The 24,836-nt window shown below is 42.5% G+C and overlaps 1 long non-coding RNA gene and 1 pseudogene across 3 annotated transcripts in view; both read left to right on the top strand.

Annotated features, from left to right (window-relative positions):
- Positions 1 to 11,565, top strand: part of LOC108588170 (uncharacterized) — a 45,352-nt gene extending 33,787 nt beyond the window's left edge. For 2 of the 3 annotated variants that reach the window (XR_613552.5, XR_001907001.4), the window contains exons 4-6: positions 8,183 to 8,341; positions 9,985 to 10,149; positions 11,125 to 11,565. This is a non-coding gene — a long non-coding RNA (uncharacterized LOC108588170). The remainder of the gene's footprint in view (positions 1 to 8,182; positions 8,342 to 9,984; positions 10,150 to 11,124) is intronic. The other variant, XR_013526054.1, reaches the window with a different exon arrangement.
- A 7,009-nt stretch (positions 11,566 to 18,574) lies between these two features.
- On the top strand, positions 18,575 to 18,968 carry LOC108588124 (U6 snRNA-associated Sm-like protein LSm6 pseudogene; annotated as a pseudogene).
- The last annotated feature ends 5,868 nt before the right edge of the window (positions 18,969 to 24,836 follow it).

The raw sequence follows: 24,836 nt of genomic DNA, 5'->3' as shown, positions 1-24,836 counted from the left end.
TGATCTTGGACTTCCCAGAAACAAATTTCTGTTGTTTCAGTCACTCAGCCTATGGTATCTGAGAGTCAAACAGACTCAAGCTTATCTTAGTTATTCAAAATTTCCCACATTTAGGGTCCTACTGATTCCATCCTCTTAGTGACTTTTACTGTGTTCCTCTTTCTCCTGTATTTCCAGGAACTTGGTAGTTAGAGCTCTAGGCTTGGTTAGATTCCAGCTGATTTCTTCTGTCAAAAATTCTCATGGGCTGGGCGCAGTGGCTAATGCCTGTAATCCCAGCACTTTGGGAGACCAAGGCAAGTGGATCACTTGAGGTCAGGAGTTTGAAACCAGACTGTCCAACATGGCAAAACCCTGTCTTTAAAAAAATAAAATAAAAAATTCTCATGGGTGGTGCTGGGCATTTCGTGCTGCAACTCATGAAGAGTCACGTGATGTCTGGTGACCCCTTGCCTGGTGACGTTAGTGTGGCCCAGTGTGCTCAGGCGCTATCAGCCTGCTCCACCTGATAAGTTTCCCATTTGTTGCTCTCCTAAATAGTCTAGCATCTGTTGTTGATTATTGTCTGGATCCATGATCTCATGAAGGATGATACCTTCTTTTAAACACGCCTCATCCTGGGCCATAATCCCAAGTTTGGCCACAGGTGGCCACCTGTGGGTGGGCTGAGGAGGTAGGCAGCTACAGGACAAAAGCAAGAGAGAACCCAACAGCAGGGAGTCTTCATGGCTGACACCATTCCTTTCCAATTGTCAGTCACCCCATATTGCACGGAGGACCTAGAGACTGGTAACTTCTGTAGGCAGTGAGATGCCATGTTCCCACTGTCATTGTCAATGCATGATGATACCTCAGTGTCCCCCTTAAAGCTTGTTTTTGTTTTTGGAGTAATTTTAGCTGATGACTGACTCCCTGCTCCACACCCCCATGCAGGCATTCTCAGTAGAAAGGCAGTTCTGGACATAGCACCTTGTCATAAAATCCAGATTTTATTGTTGTCCTTGCCATAGCAAGTGGTCCCAAATGAAAATTGTGAACTTATCTCTTCTTGCTTTTCTCATTTGTCTTATCAGTATAGAATGCATGTTAGTTAGGTTGGATGAGATGACGTATTTGTCCATTTGCATTGCTAATAGGAACACCTGAGGCTAGGTAATTTATAATAAAAAGAGGTTTAATTGGCTCACAGCTCTGCAGGCTGTACAAGCATGGCAGTGGCATCTGCTTCTAGTCAGGGCCTCAGGAAGCCTTCAGTCATGGCAGAAGGCAAAGGGGGTGCCAGTGTGTCACATGGCAAGAGCAGGAGCAAGAGAGAGGTGGAAATGCCGCACACTGGTAAACAACAGAGATCAGGTGGACTCAAAGACCAGGAACTCACTTATTACCTCAAGGGTGACACCAAGCCATTCATAAGGGATCGGGCCCCATGACTCAAACACCTCCCAATAGGCCCTTCCTCCAACACTGGGGATCACATTTCACCATAAGATCTGGAGGACACAAATATAATCTATCTGGTAGAAATTAAGCCCTTTTTAGATTTATGAAAGACTTAACACAACCTAATTTTGCCTCTATACTTGCCATACATCTGATGTGGGTTGATGGAGAGCGTTGATCCATGCAGTCACTTAGGGACCCTGCCACATCTGCCCTCAGGAAACTCTTCATGGAACAGGGAGCCTGGATTTCCCTGAACTTACCCAAAGAGCTTATAGGACTCCTGTATTAGGTGGTTCTTGCATTGCTATAAATCCCTGAGATGGGGTAATTTATAAAGAAGAGGTTTAATTGGCTCACGGTTCTGCAGGCTGAACAGGAAGCATGATGCTGGCATCTTCTCTGCTTCTGGGGAGGCCTCAGGAAACAGGCAACCATGGTGGAAGGCAAAGAGGGTTCAGGGATGTCACATGATGAAAGCAGGAGCAAGAGAAAGAGAGTGCAGTGGGGTGCTATGCACTTTAAAGTGAACACGTATCGAGAAAACACCATAACTAAGACAGCACCATGCCATGAGGGCTCCACCCCCATGATCTAAACATCTCCCACCAGTCCCCATATCCAGCCCTGGGGATTACAGTTCAGTATGAACTTTGGGCAGGGACAAGTTTTTTGGGCCTGCTTACGAATGAAAACCATTTAGGAAGTCAGCCTGATATCATCTGCTGTTGCTACAACCTTGGGATGACCTGCAAGCCCCCTGGCTGCCTCTAATCACCAGAGACTCCCTGTGTCCACTAAAACAATGGCAAGTACTGAAACACACTCTGAATGGGCAAATCGGCTGGGTCAGTTCTTCACAGGGGCTTGGCCCAGAGTCCAGCAGACAGGAGGCACTCAATAAATAGTAGTTGTTTTTATTTTATAAATGAGACACCTGAGGCTCAGAGGGTTGGGTGACTGACCTCAAGTTACCCATTTGTGAGTGGCAAAACTGGGAAAATCCCCAGCTCAGCTTGATCTGGAAAGTTCGGCCTCATTTCACTGGGCACAGTGCCTCTGTGGAGACACGGGCTGCTTTGTGGAGCCCTTGAGTGCTAGAAGAACCCACAAAATTACTCATCAACTACAGGTAAGTGGGAGCCATCGATAGCTGGGTGAGGGGTAACAACAAAAGTGACAACTTAAGAAACTCCATCTGGCAGCACAGTGCAGGGTAGATTTCAGTGAACAGAAGCTAGAGGCAGGGAGATCACTAAGATTCCGTTTAAATAAGAAGCTTGGCCGGGCGCGGTGGCTCACGCCTATAATCCCAGCACTTTGGGAGGCCGAGGCAGGTGGATCACGAGGTCAAGAGATCGAGACCATCCCAGTCAACATGGTGAAAACCCGTCTCTACTAAAAATACAAAAATTAGCTGGGCATGGTGGTGCGGCCTGTAGTCCCAGCTACTCAGGAGATTGAGGTAGGAGAATTGCTTGAACCCAGGATGCGGAGATTGCAGTGAGCAGAGATCGCGCCATTGCACTCCAACCTGGGTAACAAGAGCGAAACTCCATCCCCACCCCCCAAAAAAGCTGGACTTAGGGTGGGGTGTTAGCCAGGGAAATACCAGATGACTTCAGAAGAGCTTGCAAAGGAAGCAGGAGCAGAATGTGGTGACTGATGAGGGAATAAGGAAGAGACTGTAAGATGACATAGAGCTTCTGTGGGATCACAGGAAGATAATCCCAATACTGGCAAAGGAGACACTTGCTCCTAGGATCTGAGAATCAGGAAACTGGGGAGTGACTTCTCAGCTAAGCTACTAGTTAGTTGGGTCACCAGGACTTGAAGAAGTCTGGGCAGATCTTATTCATAAGTGTGACTCAATAAGAAAAAGAGCTGAGTTAATGGGACAGCAAGGCAGGCCTGTGAGCAGAAATGTGTGTATGTGTATGTATGAGAAGGACTATGCGAGTAGAGGTGTGTGTGTTGTGTAAGTGTGTAAGAGTGTGTTTATGAGTCAGTGTGTACGTGTTGGGTAGAGGTGTGTTTGTATATGTGTATGTGTATTTGTCTGTAGGGTAGGAGTGTGTGTGTGTTGGATAGGGGTGTGTATGTGGATGTGTGTTTGTGTTGAGTAGAGGTGTGAGTGTGTGTGTTGAGTAGGGGTGTGTGTATGAATATGTGTGTGTGTTGGATAGGAGTGTTTGTGTGTGTGTGAGTGTTGAGTAGGGGTGTGAGTGTATGGATGTGTGTGTGTTGAGTAGGGCTCTGCGTAGATGTATGTGTGTCAGGTAGGGTTATGTGTGGATGTTGTGTGTTAGGTAGGGCTCTGTATGGATGTGCGTGTGTGTTGGGTGGGGGTGTGAGCAAATGTTTGTGTGTTGGGTAGAGCTGTGCTTATGTGGATGTGTATTAAGTAGGAGTGTGCATGTATGAATGTGTGTCGGGTAGGGGTGTTAGGGTGTGGATGTTTGTGTGTTAGGTGGGGCTGTGTTTATTGTTTATGTGGATGTGTGTTGGGTAGGGGTATTGTTACCAGGGGAGTATCCAGCTTGTAGGTTCTTGGCCTACCTAATCCCAAAGAATGGGGAAGGTATCCCAGAGGTGCGGTGAGTTTACTGTCCAAATAAAATTGTGGATCCAAAGAGTTTTGTGGAACAGCGATTTATTAGACAGAGAGATAGAGAGAAGACAGCTTCTACGCTGTTGTGGGAGGGAAACCCAGAGAGGGAAATCTGTTCAGGTAGGACCAGCTGAAGTTTTAACCCTTGGGTTATTCCCTCTCCATTCATTCTCGTCCAATGAGAGGAGTTCTTTTAAACTTCCTCTGGATTGATTGATCTTTGACTCTGATACTGGATTGGCTACTTGTTTTACAACCCTGAGTTATAGAGCCCCCTCCTCCCAGAGCTTTCAGTGGGAATTTGGGACAAAAGAGCCCTACCTGGCTTTGGCACCCACGGAAAGATCAAAGAATTTTACGTGGCCCGTGTGGAGGAGGTGCTCAAAGAGCTCTAGCCACCTGAGGTGGGGAGCTGGGAAATTCCTGCATTTGAAACCCCTCCCCAGCAGACCTGGGAAGAAGAGGTTTTTTTAACACAGTCCCTCAGTATGTGTGTATGGATGTATAGGTGGTGGGTAGTGGTTTGAGTGCGTGTGTGTGTGTGTGTGTGTGTGTTGGGTAGGGTTGTGTTTATGTGGATGTGTGTTGAGTAGGGGTGTGTGGATGTATGTGTATTGGGTAAGGGTGTGAGTGTGTGGATGTTTGTGTGTTGGGTAGGCCTGTGTTTATATGGTTGTATGTTCGTGAGTGTGTGTATGGATGTGTGTGTGTGGTGGGTGGTGGTTTGAGTGTGTGTTTGTGTTTGTGTGGTGGGTAGGAGTGTGAGTGTTTGTGGCATATGTATGAGTGTGTGTGCTGAGTTGTGTGTCTGAACAGAACACTTACAAGCAGCATGTGCATGATTACATCTGGAAGCGAATATTCAGAATGAAACCGCCCTTTCCATTCTTCGGTAGCTGAACTTCCAAGAACGGTATCCTGTAATTGAGCCCCTCAACTCTGAATATCCAGCTTTCTAATTAGCAAGAAAAATAAAATCCTGGCATCTGCCTGGGGTCATAGGGATTTACTTTGCAAGTAGACACACACTCCTTGTCCCGGTCAATTAAAGATTTGAGGTGGCAAGGATAACAGACTTGGGTTTCTCTACCTTGACTCTCTGGGATTTCCTTGAGCATGTAGGGTGGTGGGACAAGGTATGAAAACCAATTCAGGAGACCAGAAACTGGCAGTCACACTACAGATGGAGTTCTCAGGGCAGACAAAGGAAGCTTTAGAAGTTATTTTGACAAATGCAAATTACATTAAGAGCTTAGCTATAAGGTAGGTTGGTTGGGGGAGGGAGAATCTTTGTTTTTCAAGTACAAGGAACTCTAAGCTCAGAGGAACAGATGTGTAACTAAGAGTTACACTTAACCCATTTAGCAGTCATTTCCTGAGCACTTCTGAAGCTATTTGCTTTTAGGTTAGAAAGATGCTGTGTTGATCTCAAGAAGAAAATCAGACTCAGGCTAGGTTCTAAGTTTATTCACATAAGTTAAGAGATCCAGGGGCATTGTAAAACATCACATTGGCATCACTAATTTCTTAAACAACTTTCTATTTGTTTTATTGTTCTTGAGCAGCCTTTCTAGCTTTTAACATTTCTTATCCAGCTGTATTATGTTTAAAAGGTTTTTTTTTAAAGGTATTCTGTCCTTTTCTCAGAGTCTTAAAGAGAGCTTTGTTCTTTCAAATGGAGTTTGGCAGAAAGATTTGTTTCCCTCTAGGCTGATTTCATTTACCTAAAGTTGGCTGAGAAAATCCTACCCTTGCTGAAAGCACACCTTCAACGGGTTGACCCTGACATTGACCTTTCAGTTGCAAGGTTGCAGATTCGCCTTTGATCTCACTGCAAGCAGCAATTTTACCCAGCTTGGCAAAGCACAAGCCTGAGTGTCAGGAGGGCCAGAGCTCAGCCAATTTCTCTGCTAAGGATCCCTAGCAGACATGCCCTTGGGGAGAGTCTCCTTAGTGCCAATTTTTCTGTGCTCTGTATGGCAGACACTGGGCAAGGTGATAGCCCCAGCTTCATTGAGTTCAGCTATGAAACTTCCAGAGTGCCCAAGTGATATAGGAGTAAAGAAAAAGTACTTAGGCAGATAGAGAGGGTACAGGAGTCTCCAGTAAGGTCTTCCTTTTAATGAAAAGCAGCCCCCAAATCATTGTCTTTTCTAACAAAGAGTAGCCAGTAAAATTGAGCTGCAGACATAGATAAGCAAGCTAGAAGTTTGCACGGGTGAAAGCTGGCAGTTGGGCCAATAGAAAAAGGCTACCTGTGAATAGGCATGATCAAAATGGTGGCTCCACCTTCTCTTCTCCAGCCCTATGTATAGTAAGGAGCAGACAAGATGGCACTGGCCAAGTGGAAATCCCACTTACATAATAAGATTAGGGTGGGGCAACCAGCCTTCCCCTCCTGCTATGTAAACATCACACCTTCTCAAACCAGTCTGTGGGCCCGACGTAAATCAGACACCACCTCCTCAAGCCTGTTTATAAAATCTGCTGCAGTCCACTGTGGGCCACTTTTCCCTTTCAGACACCTGTTTTTTTGCAAGAGAGAGCTGCTCTCCTCTCTCTTTTCTTCTGCCTATGAAACGTTCCACTCCTTAACCCACCCACATGAGTTTGTATCCTTAATCTTCTTGGCATGAGACAACCCTCCCACCCCCGGTATTTACCCCAGTGATGCTGCTTCACAGGCAGCATCTAGTGGAGTTCTTAGATCTTGTAATACCAGCTTCTGACCCTGACACCCTTGGTTTTCTTAATGGAAAAGATCAGCTCCAGCAATGGGGGTCCTAGGAGGTGAGACCCAGTAGCCTGATGGTAATTTCTGTGTGGGGACATTAATGACTTTGTTGAAAGAGCTGAAAATTTCTGAAATTTTTCTGGGAGTCCCTACTTTTCCCTTAACTCCTGATTATGGATCTATAATTCCTGAGTTCATCTAAAATTGTAAAACCAAAAGGGATCTAAGAGCACATCCATCTTGTCATATTACTTATTGAAAAAAAAAAAGCTGTGGTCATCCAGAGGCAAAGACACTGCCCCTTTTCTCTTTTCTGGTCCCTTGCTAGTCTCAGGGTCTGCGCCCAAACCTGGAGTTACCAGTGGCTTTCCACAATTCGACACTGTCATCTCTTTGTGCTTCTGCCTCTTTGACCTGTTTGGATAAGGAAGCCTTGAGTTGTTCTACCAGCTTCTTAGAGTGTTAACTGTCTTGTCCCAAAGCTATGTTGCTGGAGGATCAAGAGCTGCTCCCTTTAGAATTCCCAGACTGGAGGGGCAGATGTGATTGCCGGCCATCTCCATTGCAGAAAGTAAGCTTTACAAGGGAGGGTCTGGGGTCTGGGTGCTCCCGCTATTGTATCCTGAGTATCAAGCACATCACTTGGCACAAGGCAGTCTTTCAGTAAGTACAGTCTTATTGAACAAATGAATTCCAATCACTCCCATTAGCGTTCCTTCTTGGGAATAATTCCCAATCTTCTCAGAATGTCTCCAAGTCCAGGGAAGAAGCATGGTAGCTTTGTTGCCACCAAGTAAACGCGTCTGTCCTTTCTGCTTATTGTGCTGACCTCTGTCTCTAGAGAGAATAAGGCACCATTGGCAGCTTCAGAATTCAGTGCATTGGATCCACTCACGCTGAGTCCCGCCAAGGCTAATGGCTCAAGTCTTCCTTATTTCCCTTTGAGCAGATTCGTGTGTAGCCAATCCCTCCTTGTTCTTCTGCAGCTTTTGCACCCACACCACCCTGGCCCCAGTGAAGTGGGTCTTCTGGAGCTGTCTTGTACTGACTGCCCTGCGTGTGAGCAGGATCTGGCCTCCAAAACACACAGTCTTGTTCTTGCAGCTTTGTCATTTTTTAAAAGGTTGGTGAACTTGGCTTTGCTTTTCAGCGTCATTCCCACGGAACTTCAGCGAACAGAAGTTTTTTAAAGCACACACTTCCTTTGGTGACATCAGCGGGTTGCCTAGGTCCATGAGGACAGCACCAGAATTGGGAGGATATCTGCCACCACCAGGAGGCATATTTTGCCACCACTAGGGGCCCAGCTCAAGCCCAGTGGGCAATGGGAAAGAGGCGGGCAGGACCAGATGTTGGCCGGCTTAGCCATGTGGCCTTTTCCTTTTTCCACTTTCCAGAAGAAGAAAAACCAAGGCCCACTATTTTTTGCCACATGCTCATGGGACAGAGGGGGTGTTTCTTTGGGATGAAGTCTGAACAATGAAGCAGGGCCAGCCTCATCACTTGAGGAAGTCACCAGGCTCTTTGTTTTCCCGTCCCTGCAATTTAGCAGATAGGTAAGTCTCTTGGCCCATGGCTCCCTCTTTACCCAGCAAGTCTCCCTCCCCAAAGATGAGGACCCCTGTAATTATCTGAGGTGAGGTCCCAGCACGGCCTCCTAGAAACCTCCTTGCACACTAACAGTTCTGTCTTGAGGTCACTTTGTGGATTCAGGGCCCTGAGATATGTTCTGAGTGTCAAATACATATTGAATTTCAAAGACTTACTAATAACCTTAATCATGTGATTTTACATTGAATATATGTTGAAATAAAAATTTGTGGTATATGAAATTAAATAAAATATATTATTGAATCAATTTCAAAGATGTCTTTTTACTTTTTTTTTATCTTTCTGAGACTGAGTTTTGCTCTGTCGCCCAGGCTGGAGTGTAGTGGCACGATCTCAGGTCACTGCAATCTCCACCTCCTAGGTTCAAGCAATTCTCATGCCTCAGCCTCCCAAGTAGCTGGGACTGCAGGTTCATGCCACTATGCCTGGCTAATTTTTAGTAGAGACAGGGTTTCACCATGTTGGCTAGGCTGCTCTAGAACTCCTGACCTGGTGATCCGCCCACCTTGACCTCCAAAAGTGCTTGGATTACAGATGAGCCACTGTGCCCAGCCTCTTTTTACTTTTATTATTATAAAAGTTAGAATTACGTCTTGGCTTGCATTATTTTCTGTTGAATCAGCACTGCTCTGGAAAGAAACCCAAGATCTCTTTTACAATTTTTCTTTTCTTTTTGTTTTTGAGACAGAGTTTCCCTCTGTTGCTCAGGCTGGAGTGCAGTGGGATGATCTCGGCTCACTGCAACCTCTGCCTTCCAGGTTCATTTCAAGTGATTCTTGTTCCTCCGCCTCCATAGTAGCTGAGACTACAGGTGCACACCACCACACCTGCTAATTTCTGTATTTTTATGAGAGATGGGGTTTTGCTATGTTTGCCAGGCTGGTCTCAAACTCCTGACTTCAAGTGAGCCACCCCTCTCGGCCTCCCATAGTGGCCCTTCACAAATGGACTCCTGAAAGGGCCTGGAGTGGCTGGGATTATAGGCTTAGGCCGTTACACCTGGCCCACAATTTTTCTTAATCCAGCACTCTAGAAAGGACCCTAGGGACATTCCAGTATCTTCTTTTCTGGTCACTCCACCCCGAACCCTCAGGCACTCGGGTCTTCACGTAAATGCTACCACAGTCAGAATATGGTAGTGGCCTCCCGTAGTGGCCCTTCACAAACGGACTCCTGAAAAGGCCTGGAGAGGCTCTGCATCAGGGACCCCCTCCTCCCCAGACAGAGGACCCAGAGCAAATTTGTCTTCCAGGAGGGCATTTCTCAATGTACTCTATGATATAACCTGCAAAATGGTGTTGGCCCGCTTGGAACATGCTGAGCTGATCCAAGTCAGATTTCTTTGCTGCAGGAATGCTCAGAGCATGTGTATATTAATAATATTGTGACTCCCTAAGATCAAAACACTCTGTATGACTTCTAAAGTTGTTGAAGATAAAGCTCCTTCTGCCTTTTTTGAGCATCTGCAGCAAAGATACATTGAAAGGGACTCTCTTATTTTTGCACTTCTACTGAAGGTCCTCTCTTTCTTCTGCCTGACCTTGTCCCTCAAGTCCTTTCCCTCTCTTGTCCCCACACCACCTCTCAGGTCCTCTCCTTCTCTGGAAGAAATGGTGCCAGGTATGAGGCAGACCACTGCTGAAGCTCCGGAGAAGATTCAATAGCTTCTAGTATCTGGCATTTTGGTCACTGGCATTTGGCAAAATGGCTCTTGATTTAGCCACAGAAGTGTAATTTGCTGATACTCAACCAGGTGAGACTGTTTTTCTCTGTCTAGTTTTGACATTCTCTCCTCCAGACTGCAGAAAAATTTCATTGCCCTTTGATTTATATGATCACAGGATTCTCTCTCTCTCTCTCTCTGTCTCTCTCTCCTCTTTCTCTTTCTCTCTGTGTATATATATATATAATGTGTGTACTGAGAGTAAGAGAGAGAGCCTTATATCAATGCCTAATTCATTTAACTCTGGGGAACAAATCTAATCAATTTCCAACAAATGGCTCTAAGATTTGTGAAGTATTGGATAAAGGACCTTACTCAATAATCATTTATATTGTTTTATATCCAAGCTTCAACCCTCCCAGAAGGTGGGGGTTCTGGAAGAAAGACTGCCTTTGGCCAGGCTGCAGGAAGCTGCCAGGAAGCTGGGGCTGAGGCATGGCTGGAAGAGGGCCAGGAAACTCATTTGCTCCGCTCCATCTTGCTAACATTGGCTGCTGTTATGTTTCATCACAGCCCTGCATCCTGCTCACCCCTGCACCTCTGAGATGCCTCCCACCTCCTTGATTGAGGTTTCACTGAGGCTTACTGCTTCTGCAACCAGTTTCTATCATCAGCTTCCCACACCTGGTTCACTTTTTGAAAACAAAGCAGGTCGGGAGCAGTGGCTCACACCCGTAATCCCAGCACTTTGGGAGGCCAAGGCAGGAGGATTGCTAAAGCCCAGAAGTTTGAGAGCAGACTGTGGCAAATGCCACCACACCTGGCTAATTTTTGTGTTTTTAGTAGAGACAGGGTTTCACCATCTTGGACAGGCTGGTCTTGAACTACTGACCTCAAGTGATCTGCCTGTCTTGGCCTCCCAAAGTGCTAGGATTACAGGTGTGAGCCACAGTGCCAGGCCCCATCCTAATATTTTAATGATATTAGAATTATATATAAATCATTCCTGATCTCCTATACAATATCATAATTCTTGCTATGTATGTGATAATTTTTTATTTCCAGATGATTCCAAACCTGAGAGAGGAAATATGAAACAATAAAATGGCAAGAAAGAGAAATTGACATCGAGGTACCCCTTCAAAATGTTATAAATGCTATATTCTGTAAAGTATAGAAAAAAATGCACTCTTCCCTGGACACCAAGGAAATCCAAATGCATATGTTCCATTAAAATGGACAAAAAATGAAAAGCTGCGTAAAAGGATTTCATTAATCGCAAATATGTGGATATAAAATTGAGTCTTTGATAAAACAAACAGCTTGTGATTTATTGGAACTTGAAATATCCTTTATTTCTTCTGTACTTTATGATAAAAATTTTAGAAAAGGCCTGTTATTATCTAGTTTCTGGTGAGTGTGGGGACATTTTCTGCTTTTTGTCAATAAAGTTCTAAAACTACACTTCTGTGATCACCTAGAAAAGTATTTTGGAAGAAATAGATGTGTCTACTGAGTGGCATTTTTAGAAAACCCTTCTGATGATTTGGGAGGCTGAGGTGGGAGGGTGGTTTGAGTTTAGGAGTTTGAGACCAGCCTGGGCAATATAGCAAGTTCCTTGTTCTTCAGGAATAATAATAATAATACTAAATTAAAATAAAAAAAATTAGGCTGGTGGAGCACACCTCTAGTCCTAACTACTCAGGAGTCTGAGTCATGAGGATCTCTTGAGTCCGGGAGCTTCAGGTTGCAGTGAGCCATGATCCTGCCACTGCACTCCAGACTGGGGGACACAGTAAGACTCTGCCTCTGAAATGAAAGAAACAGAGGAAGAACTTTTCTCAGAAAGTTTCATTACTTTTCTTGACTAAACTGAGACCATTTTTATTTCTATGGATCTCTGACTACATTCCATACACGTAGATGTGATCTTATTCATATTTGGTTAAAAGACCCCATGAAGCATCCCAAATTCTCCTAGATCTCCAGATCTAATAGGCAGGGTAAAAGCCTGGGGCTGTCAACCTCAGCACTACTGATATTTTGGAGTGGATAATTCTTTAGGGAGGAAGGTTGTGCATAGTAGGATGGTTAGCAGCGTTGCTCCTCTACACACCAGATGTCCAAGTCCATATTACGAAAAATACGCTTTAGTCCCTGTGTGAGCTCTCCTTCAGTTATGTCCTGGAGTCAGGCCTGGCTTGCTGGGTTCATTTCTTTGGTGACCACTTCCACAACAGTCTACAGAAGCAAAGAGGTGCTCACTAAAAAATGGAGCAAGCTGGAAGGACACAGGAGCCTGTCTCAAGGAGCTCCCAATGGCCAGACCTGAAAGCATCTTAGCTAGAAAGTGAGTATTGATAGTATTAAATTAGAAGCCATACAATAAAGTAAGTATCGGCAAGTCTATACAGACAGAAATAAACAACTGAATGAATAAACAAGTGTAGAAGAAGGGACCAGTCATCCTTATGGAAGATTTCCAATTGATAAATGTAGAAAGAATGAGGGAAATAAAGAATCACATTGAAGCAAGAAATATAGGAATCACCTTTGCAGACAAGAATCTTCCAAGGAGCCTAAAATCTCTCAGCAGAATTCTGAAAAGATGCAGGACATTGACATAAACTCAATGGGCTGTCTCCAAAGTATGCCTGATCTATGAAAGTTAACACCACCATCTGGGCATGGTGGCTCATGCCTGTAATCCCAGCACTTTGGGAGGTCAAGGTGGGTGGATCAACTGAGGTCAAGAGTTCAAGACCAGCCTGGCCGATGTGGTGAAACCCTATCTCCACTAAAAATGCCAAAAAAAAAAAAAAAGTTAGTTTGGCATAGTGGTACATGCCTGGAATCCCAGCTACTTAGGAGGCTGAGGCATAAGAATTTCTTGAACCTAAGAGGCAGAGCTTGCAGTGAGCAGAGATTGCACTACTGCACTTCAGGCTGGGCAACAGAACCAGAGTCCATCAAAAGAGAGAGAGAAAAAGAGAGAGAGAGAGAAAGAAGAGAAAGAAAGTAAGTTAACAACACCAAAAAATAACACTAATAACTTTCCCATATAAAAACATGGCAGACACTGCATGAACTTTGTGATCAAGTGAATATCACCTACAAACAAGATGCAGCAACATCAGGTACCCTCTGATGTGACACGAGGGAAAAGAAAACAAAAGAATTTGTAGATTCAATGCTATCCCTATCAAGCTACCATTGACTTTCTTCATAGTATTGGAATGAATATAAGAGCCCATATAGCCAAGACAATCCTAAGCAAAAAGAACAAATCTGGAGGCATCACGCTACCTGACTTCAGACTATGCTAAAAGGCTGCAATAACAAGAATAGCATGGTACTGGTATCAAAACAGATATATAGACCCATGGAACAGGAAAGAGGCCTCAGAAATAACACCACACATCTACAATCATCTGAGCTTTGACAAACCTGACAAAAGCAAGTAATGGGGAAAGGATTTTCTATTTATAATAAATGGTGTCGGGAACACTGACCAGTCATATGCAGAAAACTGAAACTGGACCCCTTCCTTTCGCATTATACAAAAATTTACTGAAGATGGATTAAAGACTTAAACATAAGATTTAAAACCATAAAATCCCTAGAAGGAAACCTAGGCAGTACTGTTCAGGACAGGCATGGGCAAAGACTTCATGACTACAACACCAAAAGCAATTGAAACAAAAGCCAAAATTGACAAATGAGATCTACTTAAACTAAAGAGCTTCTGCACAGCAAAAGAAACTCTCATTAGAGTGAACAGGCGACCTACACAATGGGAGAACATTTTTGCAATCTACCCATCTGACAAAGGCTAATATCCAGAATTTACAAGGAACTTAAGGAAATCTACTTAAAAAAAAAAATCCTGGCCGGGCTCACGCCTATAATCCCAGCACTTTGGAAGGCCGAGGTGGGTGGATCACGAGGTCAAGAGATCGAGACCATCCTGGTCAACATGGTGAAACCACATCTCTACTAAAAATACAAAAATTAGCTGGGCATGGTGGCGTGTGCCCATAGTCCCAGCTACTCCGGAGGCTAAGACAGGAGAATTGCTTGAACCCAGAAGGTGGAGGTTGCGGTGAGCCGAGATTGTGCCATTGCACTCCAGCCTGGGTAACAAGAGCGAAACTCCATCTCAAAAAAAAAAAACCCATCAAAAAGTGGGTGAAGGATAAGAACAGACACGTCTCAAAAGAAGGCATTTCTGTAGCCAACAAACAAATAAAAAAAAAAGCTCCTCATCACTGATAATTAGAGAAATGCAAATCAAAACTACAATGAGATATCATCTCACACCAGTTAGAATGGTGATCATTCATTAAAAAGTCAGGAAACAGGGCAAGCATGGTGGCTCTCATCTGTAATTCAAGCGCTTTGGGAAACTGAGACGGGCAGATCACCTGAGGTCAGGAGTTCGAGACCAGTCTGATCAACAAGGTGACACTCCATCTCTACTAAAAATGCAGGACTAGCCAGACATGGTGGCACATGCCTGTAATCCCAGCTATTCAGGAGGCTGAGGTAGGAGAATCGCTTGAACCTGGGAGGCAGGGGTTGCAGTGAGCAAAAATCACACCATTGCAGTGCAGCCTGGGCAACAAAGGGTGAGACTCCATCTAAAATAAGATTTAAAATTATAAAAATTAGCCTGGCACAGTGGCAGGTGTCTGTAGTCCCAGCTAGTCGGGAGGCTGAGGCACAGGAATCCCTGGAACCTGGGAGGTGGGGGTTGCAGTGAGCCAAGATCAGGCCATGGCACTCCAGCCTGGGCAACAGAGCAAGATTCTAGCTAAAAAAAAAAAAAAAAAAACAGATCAGGAAACAGCAGATGCTGGAGAGGTTGTGGAGAAATAGAAATGCTTTTACACTGTTGGTGGGAGTGAAAAGTAGTTCAGCCATTGTGGAAGACAGTGTGGGAATTCCTCAAGGATCTAGAACCAGAAATACCCTTTGACCTAGGAATCCCATTTCTAGGTATATATTCAAAGGAGTATAAATCATTCTACTGTAAAGACATATGCACACCTGTGTTCATTGCAGCAAAGACTTGGAACCAATCCAAATACCCATCAATGATACACTGGATAAAGAAAATGTGGCACATATACACCATGGAATACTCTGCAGTCATAAAAATGAATGAGTTCATGTCTTTTGCAAGGACATGGATGAAGCTGGAAACCATCATTCAGCAAACTAGCACAGGAACAGAAAACCACACATCACGTATTCTCACTCATAAGTGTGAGTTCAATAATGAAAACAATGGACGCAGGGAGGGGAACATCACATATCTGGGCATGTCAGGGGGTGGAGGGCAAGGTGAGGGATAGCATTAGGAGAAACAACCTAATGCATGCAGGACTCAAAACCTGATGATGGGTTGATGAGTGCAGCAAACCACCATGGTTCACGTATATCTATAGAACAAACCTGCACGTTCTGCACATGTATCCCAGAAGTTAAAGTATAGATATAACAAAACCGCAGTGAGATATCATCTTACCTCAGTCACAATGACTATGATTAAAGGGGTGAAAACTAAAGAGCTGTTGGCAAGGATATGGAGAAAGGAGAACTCTTACATGCCCTTGGTGGGAATGTAAATTAGTACAGCTTCTATGGAAAGCAGTATGGTTCCTCAAGGAACTAAAACTAGAACTACATTTCCATGGAGCAGTCCTACTACTGGGTTATCTTCCCAAAGGAAAAGTAGTCAGTGTATCAAATACATACCTTGATCTGTATGTTTATTGTAGCAACATTCATAGTGACAAAGACATTGAATCAACCAAAGTATCCATGAATGAATGACTGGATTAAAAATGTAATTATATATACCCAATGAGATACTACTTAGTCATAAAGAGAGAATGAAATCACATATTTTATGGCAATATGGATAGAACTAGGGGTCATTTTCTCATTCATAAGCGGTTACTAAAGAATGTGCTTACATGGATGAAGAGAGTGATATGATAGACAATGACGACTTGGATGTGTGGGAGCAGAGGCGTTGAATAGTGTGATATTAATTAATAAATACAGTGCTTTTTATTTGAATAATGAATACCCTAATGTCATATCTTAAGCACTATATAATGTATGTAACAAAACCAAACTTGTAATACATACATTGGTGCAAATAAAAGTTTTCAAAAATTGACAGAAAATCTAGACATGCTGCTCCTCCATCCCCACCATAGAAAGAAGACTATGACCAGTGTGGCCATAGCAGGATGAATTAAGTACAGAGCAGCCCCCAATTCCAGAGATAATTGCAGCTCAATACATAGGACCTTAGCATAGCAAAAAATTACCATCTTGATTTTAGAGAGTAAGAGTTGTGGCAATCAACTGGAAAACATAGAAAAGTAATAAAATTTTTAAATGGTTACTGTGGGGAATTCACTTTTGGGAAATAAATAGGGCTGCTATTTGATGTAACTTCAGATGAGGCATGCTGAGATGGGCTGATAGAAATGGAAGTGATGAAACTGGCTGCAGTAGGAAATGACTCTGAAGCTTGAACCTCACGATGATCACATAGCTAATTTGACTAGATGTAATGTGATGTAATAGGAAAAGAGAATAGGCAAGAATAAATCCTAGTTTGCTTAGTTAATTAGGTGAATTATTTACTAAGACCAAATAGAGTTGGAAGAGGAAGAACTTTGTAGTTGAAGGAGGGAAGAGGCAGAGGTGGGAGAAACCCCAGGAGAGAGTGGGAGGTTCCTGGAAAGATTGATGGAGCGTTCCCAAAACAAGGGTAGGATCAATGGTGTTAAACTGCTGAGGGGTCACAGGAGATGCAGGACTGAGAACTGATTCCTAAAATAAGTGGAATGGGGGCACTAGAAGACATACGTGGAGTAGAAAGAACAAAAGCATATTTAATGTGTGTGTAAAAAAAAATAGGATATGAGGGGATGGGCAAATAACTATATACATATGTGTTAAGAACTTTTGCAATAAAAATGGCAGACAAATACTATGGCAGGAAAGAAGCACTAAGAGTCTTAGGAAGCCCCCTGTACAAATGGGTGATGTTTCAGCAGGTCTTTGCTGGTGGAAATAATTTCATAGTGTATAGATGTAAGAATCAGGAGACAAAAGGGTCACATGCAGAAGCAAAATCCTCGATTGGGTAATGTGGCACAGAATCAAGAGGGAAGGTGAGAGATGGGGGTAGGGAGACTTCACCTATGATAGTAGGAGAGAAGCCAGAGACCTGGAATTGAACTGAATGTGGGCCGGTCAACTTGGCGGTGGTTATGGTGAGATCCTTCTGTTCTGCTTTTTCTCACTTCTTCGTGAATTCTCTGAGGCTGTCAGTGGGCACATGGGCAGTTTTCTAATATTGAACCCTCCTTGCTTGAGAAGCAGATATGCCAATCTCTGCAAGGTGTTTGGTATGTATGTTATCTCATCAGTCTTCATTCTCTAAGGTAATTGCTATGATTATTCTCATTATAGATGAGGAAATTTAAGCTCCGAGAGACCAACTAGCTTTTTAAGCGTCCAAAGCTAGCAAGAAAAAGAATTATGTCTTAACTAAAAGCTGAGAGTGTCCAAATTCTTTGCTCCTTAAAACCATGCTGCCTCCTTGATGAAATCCACTCAGTTTTCATTGAAGAATGGTGAAGAACATCAGGAGGGGGAGAAGGGATCACTGTTAAAATTGGGTAAATGGAATAGAGTGGGTTCTGGCGATAAGAAGCATACAACCATATTCATTCCCTTGAAAACCAAACTCAGTTTCTTCAAAATTATAAGGATTTCTTTCAGCTTCTGGGACTTTTTTGCATTTGTTCTGTTTTTTATCCTTTAGATTACTGGAATATCACTAGATAATCTAAAAACAGTGTTAAAATTTCAATTTGTGCAGTGGAAGTCAGGGATGGCCCAGGTGTGGTGGCTCATGGCCATAAGTCCAACACGTTGGGAGGCCGAGGCAAGCGGATTACTTGAAGTCAGAAGTTCGAGCCTAGTCTGGCCAACAGGGTGAAATCCCATTTCAACTAAAAAAAAAAAAAAAAAAAAATAGCTGGCTGTGATGGTGGGCACCTGTAATCCCAGCTACTCTGAAGGCTGAGGGAGGAGAGTAGCTTGAACCCAGGAAATGCAAGTCGCAATGAGCTGAGACAGCTCCACTGCGCTCCAACCCAGGCAATAGAATGAGACTCTATCTTGGTTGGTGCGGGGAATAGAAATTGGAAGTAGAGAAACAGTACAACATTTTTTCATGGAAGCTGGCTAAATTAGGATTAAGGAGGAGGAAAACTAAACTAATTACAATTAAGGAGAAGTGATCCTAGATGTTTTTATTATGTGTTCTTGATCCTCACATTCCACATTCACAAACACTGAGAAAGAGACCGCAATCAAAAATTGCAAGCTGGAGAAAAGTACCGCTGCCTCGCCGGTTTCGGTTTAGACTCGATGAAGTCCGGGGAGCCCGGGCTCCTGGGGCACCTGTAGTGAGGGTTCCGGATCCCGCCGACGAGGACTGTTAAAATGAGTCTTCGGAAGCAAACCCCTAGTGACTTCTTAAAGCAAATCATTGGACTACCAGTTGTGGTAAAATTAAATTCTGGTGGATTATCGAGGGGTCCCGGCTTGCCTGGATGGCTACATGAATATAGCCCTGGAGCAGGCAGAGGAATATGTAAATGGACAACTGAAGAATAAGTATGGGGACGCATTTATCCGAGGAAACAATGTGTTGTACATCAGTACACAGAAGAGAGGGATGTGAAGACACCAAGAGAGCAACAGTTTTCATAGTCGGATATATTTTTTTATGAAATTTTTTTTCTAATTTTTGCTGCTTTTGCGATGTAATTTGTCCTGTTTTTATAATAATTGGTGATTTTTCACTGACATGTAAGATAAATGTTTACAATTGTGGATTTAATTGTGAAGTGTTCTTTCACATTTAAGTTTCAGTCATTTTTCAGTGTACAGAATGCTAAAAGAATAAAAAAAAAACAAAATATATCTCTTCTACAAGATTATGTAACTCAAAAAAATTGCAAGCTGATTATTTTATTGGTATATTAAAGGTAAAGTTATGATGATGTTGTTCCAATGTCATGGCATTTGATGCAATTGAATTATTTGAATAACGGATATCTTCTTATTCACTTCCTGAAAGAAACAAATAAGGAAGTTCACAGAGCAGACTTGGGATGGCAGGAAATGTCTAATTCCTCACCGGAGTTACTGCAGTAGAGTACGTGAGCCCACCCTCTCTCCCCATATCGCTTCTACCTCTTGTTTCCTTTCTAATTTTTTTCTGTGTTCACCCTTCAAAAGTGAACAAAAGATTCTGGCTGCTCTTGTTGCAATTCTCATATGACAATAGCTGGGCTCCTCACTTGGACCACAGCATTTTGTTTGTTTGTTTCTATAAAGTAATGCAGACCTTCTAGGGTGATAGTTCATGTATGCCTTTCATTTCAATATTGTAACTCATGTTTGCAGATTTGTTCTACCACTACAAAGGCCACCAAACTTTGACACCTTTTTCTCTAAACTTCAATTTCCCCCCCACCCCCAGTAATCCTCAGCCCTAATTTCTAGAAAATCCATGTATCTGCTCCTTTTTTTTGTCTTGGGGAAGAAGCAGTCCCAGGAGGAACCTTGCCATTGGATGTGATAGGGAGCCCTGAACTTCCTGAGCACCATTAAGCCAGGGAAGATTGCTGGCCTTCACTGTCCCATAAAGGCAAATAAAATTCCATGTGACACAACCATGGCCACAGGCACAAAAGGAAGCTATTTACTGCCCTATGCATCACACAGCATGAAAGGCTAAGCTCCCACAAGTGTAAACCTACCATTTTATGGAAGTATTTCTTTGCCAGTTCTTGCTCCCAAAATGGACATCTCCTGAATTCAGACAAAGGGGATCCAACTGTTTTCATCGGTGAATGATCTTCACACTAAAATTCATTTTTGCAGTGGATTATGTCTTTAAAGTAAAATACATTATTTTCTGGCATATAAATTATCTTATGATCACACTACTCTAAGTTAATATTGTATATAACCTTTTAGCCACACCTCTGCACACATTACCGATTCCAGCAGATTTCCCCTCATATTTTATTCCAAATGCTGCTAATTTTCATCTGTAATTCTATGAACAATGGCCATCAGGAAAGGGTTAGGATTTAATATATTACCCAAATGACTCTTGGGGTCATCTATTTACAAATCCTGTATAGCAATGTATAATAAGACTATTATCTATGAGTTATTTAATATCACATATACCTCTGCAATCCTTGTCCATGTAATTGTTCCTTCTTAAAGTAAACTCATACCCTGTTTGGGTCATCCTGCCTATTTCATAACAACAGTTGGTTATAATAGAAATATCAGGGCCATTGCCAATGAGGAAAATGAGGAGCATGGACTTTCCTTTAGGATAACCAGTTACAGGGCTGGGCACGGTGGATCACTTGAAGTCAGTAGTTCAAGCCTGGCCAACATGGTGAAAGCCCCATCTCTACTAAAAATACAAAAATTAAGCTGTCATCCCAGCTACTCAGAAGACCGAAGTGGATGAATTGCTTCAGCACAGGAGGTGGAGGTTGCAGTGAACTGAGATCGTGCCACTGCACTCTAGCCTGGGCGTCAAAGAGCAAAACTCCATTTCAAAAAAAATGAACCAATTACAGACAGGATGGGAAGGAGGACGAAAGTTGGGCATGGCAAAAGGAAGTGTGACATTCCTCCCTGCGTCACGGGGAGGCATGATGGCTTCTAGTCTGAGTAAAGCGTTATTTGAAATGATTTCTTCAGCATTTACAAGAGCTTTACAAGAGCTTCTGAAAGAAGCATTATACATAGAAAGGAACAACAGGGTATGAGTTTCAAACAGGGTATGAGTTTCTATACATAGAAAGGAGCAACCAGTATTAGCCTTTCTAAAAATATACCAAAAAGTAAAGAGCATCAGCATAAAGAAGAATTTACATCAACGAATGGATAAAATAGCCAGTTAACATCAAATGGCAGTAACCCTAAATTTAAGTCGACTAAATCCCCCAATCAAAAGATACAGCCAAAACCTAACGATATGCTACATCCAGACCCATTTCACATACAAAGATACACAAAGACTTAAAACAAAGGGATGGAGAAAGATTTACCAACCAAATGGAGAGCAAAAATAAATAAATAAAAGTAGGAGTTGCAATTCTTGCATCTGATAAAATAGATTTCAAAGCAACAAAGATATAGTGGTAAAAGGATCGATGCAACAATAAGAGCTAACGATCCCAGATACATAAGACTCATAAAGAGATTTAGACTCAATGAGACAGAAAATTAATAAGGATATCCAGGACTTGAACTCAGATCCGGAACAAGTAAACTCAATAAATATTTATAGAGCTCTCCATTTTAAATACACAAAATATACATTCTCCACCTTAAATAAACAAAATATTGATCGGCCATTTTAATACCCATTTTTAGAATAAAGCTACATTCCCATTTTCTCTCCCTCTTTTTCTTCCTCTTCCTCTCCCTCACTCCTTTTTTTCTAAAAAAAAAAAAAAAAAGAAAAGAAAAGAAAACAAATTCTTCTTCCTCTACATCTCTTTTTCCATTCCTATTGGCATAATCTTATTCTAAAGCCATACTGATCTCAAGGATAGAATCACTATATCTATAAAAAAACAAAAGGAAATATTTGAGCAAGAGAGTGACTTGGTTTGATTTACAGTTTTAAAAGATCACCTAGTTATCATAAATGGGGAATGAATTTAGGGGTAGGCAAAGTGGAACCACAGAGAAGTTAGGGAGTTCTTGGAGTAAGATGACAGAGACTTGAGTGAGCATGATGACAGTGATGAAAAATGGTGAGAAGTGGTTGGCTTAATATTCTACACTAAAGGTGGAACCAACAAATACGCACAGCTAATATACAGCTAGTTGGGAACTGATCACAGTATCTGTTGAAAACAATGCCTGCCCACCTCTTATCTTGACTGTGTCTTCTTACTAAATATCCAAATAAATTTCACCTATATATTTCAGATTTGATAGACTTCACAACTTTGAAACAGTGAGGAGGCAGCTTCAATGGAACCATCTACATAAAATAAATAAATAAATAAAAATTTAAAAAATATTTCTTCAGCATTGTCATAAACTGCTTTTGAATAATTTCCCTTACAATCAAGTAGGAGGAAAGAATTCCTCCAAGTTGAAAATTGAGCTGCCAACTCTACTACGCCAGACTATGACTTTTCATTTTCTCTCCAACCTCATGACCCTCCCTCTGACCCTATAGTTCCAAGGTCAGCATTCCATCCTTAGCCTGCTCAGTCCTTACGCACCCCAAGCCTCACTAAGTTACTCACTTACAGAATTGCTTCTGTGGGTTTTGGTTCATTCCTGTCTATAAGGCATCTGAGGGCAGGTCAGCTTCTCTGACCACCTGCACCCACCCTTTAGAGGAGGATTGAGCTCAGCCGTCATCCTACGCAGTGCGGCACACACCAGAAAACAGACACCACTGTGTCTTCCTCCTCTCTGATGTCCCGGTATCAACCAGTACTGCACTGAGGATCGGGGGAGTTTAGGGAGAATGCTCAACTGTCCTTTCAGTGCCCTAAAATCTGTCCTTCATAACTCTGTTGTGATTCTGAACCTCTTTGAGAGTCTGATGAAAGCAACCGACTCTCTCTGGAGAAAATGAATACTATGTATACGATATTATGAAGATACCACATTAAAACTTCCCCCGTTAATACTGTTGGAATGACGTAGGGGTACAGATGTCTAAATAAATATAAAGCAGAAACAGAGAGCTGACAAATCAAAGTGGTCTCTCTACTGGGTGCTGCCTAAGCCTCATTCATACCACACTTTAGAATACTGGCTTTATTCAAAGTTGTTGGATGATGGCTCTTCATCATTACCCACTTGTAAGTGGGTATGGGTGATGCTTAACTTCATCATGCAGAAGGATGAGCTATTCCATGAAGTTCATTGACCTGATCATAAGCGCTTCTGTTAGAGAACTGAGGAATCCTCAATTTCAACTCTGGGCTAGCCGCTCACACTGCAAGGCCCCAACTACAGCCATATTTTCCATAGCACTCACACCGTGACCTCTTGGTTATGTCAATGTTTTTTGAGTGACTACTACTGCTGGCACTCCCAAAGGCGTGTTTTCAAACACATCAGAATCCCTTGGGGCACTTGAGACCCATGTTCCTAGGCCTCTAGGGAGTCCGATGAGATCAGAGCTCTAGATGTATAACCAGCTTCCCTACTGAGCCTTCTGTTTGTCCATGCTGAGAACTGCAGCTTTAGGCAGATGGTTCTTTGTCGAATGCTGCAGAAATCTCTACATTTCAACATGGAACATACAACACAGCATCACCTGCTCAGAGGAAGACATCTGACAATGTACTGTTGGGATAATCAAGAAATGATTACAAGGAGAATATATAAGTATTTTATTACAAAACATAATAAAAAGCAAAGAGGAAATTCATGAGCTTTTGAAGTCAATTCCCTGAGGGTTCTTCCTCCATAGACATTACTTATAGGCATAATCCTTCCATTCAAAACTGTGAAAAGAATTGGTCTTTCACAAACAATATTTTTTAAATCATAAATTGAAATATTTCCTTAGCAACATAAACAACCAGAAATCTAAAGTAAAAGTAGAGTACAGAGTCACTAAAGTGTGGATCCCTGCGGGAGACTCTGCAGAAGAAGGCATGCTGAGGAATTCCAGCGCAGGAACAATAATTCAGCAAAGCGAAGAAGGGGCTGGAGAGAAGTTGATCAGTGGGTTCAAACAGACTGTCAGAAGAAATGAAACCTAGGCTTCGATCAATCAGCAGAGTGACTATAGTTAACGAGAATCTATTTTATATTTTCAAATACCCAGAAGAGAATAATCTGGCTGCCCCCAGATAAAGATACACGTTTAAGGTGATGGGTATCCCAATTATACTGATTTGATCTTTACACAGTATACAAATATATCAAAATATCACATGTATCCAGAAAATATATACATTATCAAAATATCACATGTATCCAGAAAATATATACATCTATTATATATCAGTCTTTAGAAATCCACCAACTTTTAAATTAATACTGTGCTGAGCATGGTGACTCATGCTTATAATCCCAGAACTTTTGAGGCCGAGGCAGGAGGATTGCCTGGGGCCAGGAGTTCATGAGCAGCATGAGCAATATAGAAAGAGCCTGTCTGTCTCTATAAAAATAAAAATAATAATAATAAAACTTCCTGGGCATGGTGACATGCACCTGTATTCCTAGCTACTCAGGAGGCTGAGGTGGGAGGATGACTTGAGCCTAGGAGTTGAAGGCTGCAGTGAGCTGTGATCACGCCACTGCCCTCCAGACTAGGCAAAAGAGCAAGACCTTGTCTCTAAAAAATAAAATCAATAAATACTGCATAATGACAAATATGTGTCAAAAAAGCTATATCTAAAACAATGACAAAGAAAAACGTGAGAAATTCTATTAGATTATTTAGGTATATTAAATGCACTCTGAGATTTTCAATAAACTCAAGAAATGTCATTGGAGTTGCATGCTACCATTCATGTATTTACTCTTTAGTGAGTGCTTACTAGGTGTCACCCTTGGGAGTCTGATGTGTGACACCTTCCCACCATCGCCTGCTCTACCAGGCACCATCTGCCTCCTCTGGGTTACTCCATCAATTCTCCTGAATGCCTTTT

The sequence above is a fragment of the Callithrix jacchus genome, chromosome 14 (genome assembly GCF_049354715.1).
Source record: "Callithrix jacchus isolate 240 chromosome 14, calJac240_pri, whole genome shotgun sequence".
Classification (NCBI taxonomy): Eukaryota; Metazoa; Chordata; class Mammalia; order Primates; family Cebidae; genus Callithrix; species Callithrix jacchus.
This window is presented reverse-complemented; position numbering and strand designations above follow the sequence as displayed.